The 6,558-nt window shown below is 35.4% G+C and overlaps 1 pseudogene; it reads left to right on the top strand.

Moving 5' to 3' along the window:
* Window positions 1-3,399: 3,399 nt before the first annotated feature.
* On the top strand, window positions 3,400-6,245 carry LOC127544527 (peptidyl-prolyl cis-trans isomerase-like 4; annotated as a pseudogene).
* The last annotated feature ends 313 nt before the right edge of the window (window positions 6,246-6,558 follow it).

Raw genomic sequence — 6,558 nt, forward strand, 5'->3', positions numbered from 1 at the left:
CCAGGAACAGGTACATAGACCTTGATACACATTGTAATAAATATTTGCCCCAAATTGATTCTCCTTTTTTTAACCTCCTCTATCTGCTTCTCCTCAAGTTCCTTCCTTCCTTCTGAAACTCTCCTTGCATTTCCCTTAATTTTCTTTCAACAGGCATCTGGTGATCATACTTGATTTATAATATTTGCCTTTTCAGCAAAGAGTAAATCTGAATGTTTCAAATGCATTCTCAGAGTAACTTTTCCATCTTCATAAAGAGTTGAAATGCAAAGCCATCATATCTATCAGAGGGAGCTTTTAAAAAGCACAATTGGGACATCAGCTTGAGTTTTTAAATATACCATTGTTTGCATCCTGCTTTCTAGAGCCCCCAAATTGGGATGACAAAATATACCATTGCTTTCTACAGTCCTCACGATGGGATGATTAAAATATATCTTCCTAGTGAAGAAGTGATGAGGCGGACCATCACTTCTTCAATAGGAAGGTATATTTTATATATAAAACATATATATAACACAACATACTATGTCTCATTTATTCAACCTATCAACAAGTTTTTCTTAAGTACTTAGCATGCACCTGTTCTCAGAAGCAGGCATGCAGGCAAAAGAATGAAACACTTTCTACTCTCAAGAAGTTTAATAATCTATTGGGAAGACAAAAATAACAGAGAAACTTGTATTTTTTCCTCAAGGCAATAGGGAACCACTGAAATTCATTGAGTGGTGGAGTCACATGGAAGGGAGATCAATTAAGTTATTGTAATAATCCAGTTGAAAGTTCTTGAGGACCTAAACAAGGATGGTGGCCATGTGAGTACAAAGAAGGGAGAGATTTGAGGAATGCCATTTGTTTCTTTACTGAAATTCTCAATAAATTTTACAGATGAAGGAAGCCAAGATATTTGAAACTTAATGATGGGGGATATAGGAGTATTACTCATCTTCCCATCTTTTACACTGGAGGATAGAAACACCTCCTCAAGATCTCTCAGCTCAATTGCAAAGACAGCATGTCAACCCCAGTTTCCACTGTTCCCCATGATAAGAGGTTCATTTTGACTCTAAAAGACTGTGACAAGCCTGGCCCTGATGGGACTAGTCCTGTTGCTATCTGATTTCAGTGGGATGAGGTCGGGGAGGAAGGATCCTAAGCCTAAGGATGGAAAACAAGTGTTTTGTCTTTTTTACAATGAGAGGTTTTTAGATATAAAACCCAAATTAACTTAAATTTATACTAAGAAATACATTAGTAATATCAGATTCTTTGTTGGGACCAAGAGGAAAAATATGTTACTATTGAAAGGATAAAAGTATGCAAAAAGAGAAGAGGTTAAGTAGGCCTGAAGACAAACTTGGTCTATTTCACAATATTTTAAGCAGCTGAGTATGACTTTTCTGACACACTTGGCCAATAATTCACATTTATATAGCACTTAGAAGTTTGCAAAGAACTTTCTACAGGATCCCTCCCTATGAACTTCTTAGATGAATTATTATTATCCCATTTTGCTTATAAGAAAAGTATGAATCAGAAATGGCATATCATACAGAGATAGAACACAAATCAGTTCTTCTGACTTTAAAACCAGGACGTTTTCTTCTGGATGACATTATTTCTAAGATATCCTGATTCTCTAAATACTTTGTTCTACTGCTCAATATATCTTGGTCCAAGATCCCTCAAAAGCCCATCTAAATAAAAAAAACAGTAGTTTGGGAATAAAGAATGAAAATAATTGACATTTATATAATACTTTATGAACATTATATGATGAGCTCCTTGACTCAACATTATTTTAAACTAGTATGGCAGAAAGTAGGCATAGACCCACACCTAACACCATATACCAAGATAAGGTCGAAATGAGTTCATGATCTAGACATAAAGAACGATATTATAAACAAATTACAAGAATATAGCATAGTTTACGTCTCAGATTTGTGGAGGAAGGAATTTGTGATCAAAGAAGTAGAGACCATTATTGATCACAAAGTAGATAACTTTGTTTATATTAAGTTAAAAACATTTTTGTACAAATAAAACTAATGTAGACAAGATTAGAAGGGAAGCAATAAATTGGGAAACATTTTTACATTCAAAGAATCTGATAAAGACCTCATTTCTAAAATATATAGAGAATTGACTCAAATTTATAATAGTTCAAGCCATTCTCCAATTGATAAATGGTCAAAGGATATGAACAGACAATTTTTAGATGAAGAAATTGAAACTATTTGTACCCACATGAAAAAGTGCTCCAAATCACTATTAATCAGAGAAATGCAGATTAAGACAACTCTGAGATGCCACTACCTACCTGTCAGATTGGCTAAGATGACAGGAAAAGATAATGATGAATGTTGGAGGGAATGTGGGAAAACATTACTGGTGGAACTGTGAACGGATCCAATCTTTCTGGAGAGCAATTTGGAACTATGCTCAAAAAGTTATCAAACTGCATACTCTTTGATCCATCAGTGTTTTTACTGGGATTATATCCCAAAGAGATACTAAAGAAGGGAAAGGGTCCCACATGTGCAAAAATGTTTGTGGCAGCCCTGTTTGTAGTGGCAAAAGACTGGAAACTGAATGGATGCCCATCAATTGGAGAATGGCTTAATAAATTATGGTATATGAATGCTATGGAATACTATTGTTCTGTAAGAAATGACCAGCAGGATGATTTCAGAGAGGGTTGGAGAGGCCTATATGAACTGATGCTGAGTGAAATGAGCAAAACCAGGACATCATTATACACGGCAACAATAAGACTATATGATGATCAATTCTGATGGACATGACTCTCTTCAACAATGAGAGGATTTAAACCAGTTCTACTTGTTCAGTGATGAAGAGAGCCATCTACATCCAGAGAGAGAACTGTGGGAACAGTGTAGAAGACAATTTTTAGCATTCTCACTCTCTCTATTATTTGCTTGCATTTTATTTTCTTTCTCAGTTTTTCTTTTCCTTTCTTCTTGATCTGATTTTACTTGTGCAGCAAGATAACTGTATAAATATGTCTACATATATTGGATTTAACACGCATTTCAACATATTTAACATGTATTGGACTAGGAGAGGGGGTGGGGGAATGGTGGGGAAAATTTGGAACAAAAGGTTTTTCAGTGGTCAATGTTGGAAAAATTACCCATGCATATGCTTTGTAAATTTAAAAAAAAATACTTAGCTTCATTTTATAGATGTGATAGCAGATTTCCAGAGGAGTATTTGTCCTAGGTTACATATCTGTCTAAGATTCAAGCCTTGACTTTTTGATCTCAAGTTCAGTTGGTTTTTTTTTTTGCCTCAATCTACCTCCCTTAAAAAGAGAATTTTTCTGGTTGTCTCTCCTGAATATCACTTAAGAAGAAGCTAGTTGGGTAGAAGAAAATGGAGGAAGAAATAAGGAGGAACTCAGATTGTAATGAAAAACTCTCTGCCTGTGGTGAAGTACAGTGTGAGTCAGGGTTTTCCCAGTACAAGATGCCAATATCCTCTGGAGTCAACTGGAAGCCTGAGAAAGAATAACTGCCAATGAAATTCTCCATTTGTTCCCCTGTACTTAACATGGTTTGGGAAGAAAAGAAAGCAGGAGAGTTGGAGAACTGTTGGACTAGAAGTGAGGAGAACTGGCTTCTAGGTTTGGTTCTGCTATTGTTTTAAATTTGTGTTTCTTATAACAAAGTTACTTCATCTCTCTGCCTCCAATTAGTCAATAAGTATTAAGGGTTGACTATGTTCTGTTGTTGTTTGCCTTCGTTCTCGAAGAGGACCATAACATCAGGGAGGTGAAGCTATGGCATGTAAGTGAATCAGACTGAAGGAGTGATTTAGGAACTGTACTAAGTACTGGGTTAAAAATACTTTATATAGGGGGAAAATCATGTACATAGAAATGTGTGGCAGGACAGTGGCAAACTAAATCCCCTACACTTTCTGATGGGCAGCAATTGCTCAGCATTTGATTAGCTCCCATGGGAAGCCAAAAAGTGATTGAAAGGCTTGCCTCCATCACACTTTTAGAAGGGAAGATGTCCAGGAAGACAAGTGAGAAGTGAGGGAGTAGAGCTACAACAAGGATGATTTTCTCAGTGGAAGTGAGGGCAAGTTTGGGGACTTTCATGTGGGATTTTGCATGGGTTTTTCTATAACTATCACCACCATAACCACAAGTGACTGGGTGGTAGAGTAGATTTTGAGATACTAAGACACTAAATTTGTAACACTTATAAGAAAGCCAAATGTAACAGTGACAGAATAGTTGGCATTGTTTCTGTTGCTGCTGAGAACAGAACTGGTGAATTCACACTTGCATATTCTTTCACTCCCACTCCTGGTATCTCCTTCTCTTAGGAGAGAAACAAACTTGTTTCTCAATTACTATTTCTCAAATTTTTGTTTTACTATCTGTTTTGCTATTCTTTGATATGTAGTGGTTAACCACGGAATCACTGATCTGAATCTGTGTCTTTATACAGTGGTGACAGAGGGAGATGCGACAGATGGTAAATAATAATAGCTAGAATTCATTTAGCTAGCTGTTAGGTTTGTGAAGCATTTTATAAAATTATTATTTCAGCTTATATCCATAGCAATAATACTGGTCTTACTGAAACATCACCAGTGTGAAAGAGTGTTTTGTGAATTTCTGTTCTCTAGGACCCAGAGGCTGGTGGTGCTATTGGAGACTACTTCGGGAGATGTTGTCATTAATTTCTATGCAGAGGGGAGGTCATAGGCTTGACTGAATTTTCTGAAGTTGTAAAAAACAAAATACTTAAATATTGTGTCATTCATAATGTCCAGAGAAATTTTATTGTACAAATTGGTGATGATATGGGTAGTGAGTCAGTCTATGTGCAACCATATGGTGATTAAGCAAGGTTTTTTGAGACAGAAAAAATGCCAAGAATTAAGCACAAGAAAAAGAGTACATATCATAGTGAACAATGATAGTGATCACCATGGATCTCAGTTATTTGATACCACAAGAGAAAATCTAGATTACCTTGATCAGGTGTGCATCAAGTGTCTGATGAACTAATAGAGAGAATGGCTGTATTCAAGAAAATGAATGAGACTTCTGTTGACAAAGACTTTGTAACTTATCAAAATATCAGAATAAATCATAGAGTGATTTTAGATGATGCATTTGATGACTTATCTGGTGTACCTATTCCTGAGTGATCACCAAAACCAATAAAGGAACAACTAGATAGTGACTGAATAAAATAGATGATGAAATCAATGATTTCAAAAGGAGACCAGCTAAAGAAACTGAAGAAATAATGGCTGAAGAAGAAAAAAAAATCAGGTTATTATTTTATAAATGGTGGGAGATTTACCTGAAGCAGTTATCAAACCTCTAGAAAATTTCTGTTTGTGTGCAAATTGAATCCAGTAACCACAGATGAAAATCTGGAAATAATATTTTCAACATTTGGGTCCATAAAAGTTGTGAAATTATTCATGACTGAAAGTTGGGAGGGTCCCTTTGTTATGCATTTATTGAATTTGAAAAGGAAGAACATTGTGAAAAAGGCTTTGTCAAAATTGATATTGTGTTTGTAGATGGCAAATGAATAGAATATATTATGTATAGCTTTTAGCCCATCTGTTGCAAAAGTTAAATGTAAAAGAAAAGGGGACATATATCAAGGATGATTTCAAGGAATATAATAAAAGGACTAGGAAAAATCTTCTAACTTTGCTCTCGAGATTAAATTAAAATCCAAACAGTTACAAAATATGATCTTGTGTTGGATGAAGAAAGAAACAGAAGCCTCTAAACTCAAGTAAAAAACTTAAGGAAAAAACTCGTCACTGTTCTGAATAGGAATATACAATAGTAAAATGTTCTAAGGATTCCAACCAGGAATGGTATCATAGAAGATATGAAGTGTTGTGAAGTGAAGTGAAAAGTGGGGAAAATAAGGAAGAGATATCAAAGCTTACAACCACAGTGGATCATGGGATAGATGTCTACTATGGTAACAGTAAATCTAATTACCAAACAGAACTCTATGAAAGAAAGAAGGATAAAAAGGACAAAAGCAGATGTCCAAAGAAAGTCACATATAAAGAAAGAGACCTAAGTACAGATAAAGGAAGATATATCAGAGAAGGGCTTATAAATTTTCTCTACTGTGATTTATGCTAATAAAGGACCTGTACAGACTCAAATCCAAGCAGTCAGAGACTACTCTTACATTTTACTTGCTTAAATCTTTCACTGGAAGCACACAGATATTTTCAATTAATACAAAGTATACAGGACAGCAAAAATCATAATAAAAGATTAAAACATTTTTCTTTGGTATATTAACTAATTTTTTGTTGTTTAACTCTCTGTGACCCCATGGACTATAAGCACACCAGGCCCTTCTTTTCTCTACTATCTCTCCAGGTCTGTCCAACCTCATGTTCATTGCTTCCATGACCCTATCTATCCATCTAATCCTCTGCCATTGCCTTCTCCTTTTGCCTTTAATCTTTCCTAACATTAAGGTCTTTTCCAATGAGTCCTGTCTCCAATTTATGTGGCCAAAG

Source organism: Antechinus flavipes, chromosome 1 (genome assembly GCF_016432865.1).
Source record: "Antechinus flavipes isolate AdamAnt ecotype Samford, QLD, Australia chromosome 1, AdamAnt_v2, whole genome shotgun sequence".
NCBI classification, from domain to species: Eukaryota; Metazoa; Chordata; class Mammalia; order Dasyuromorphia; family Dasyuridae; genus Antechinus; species Antechinus flavipes.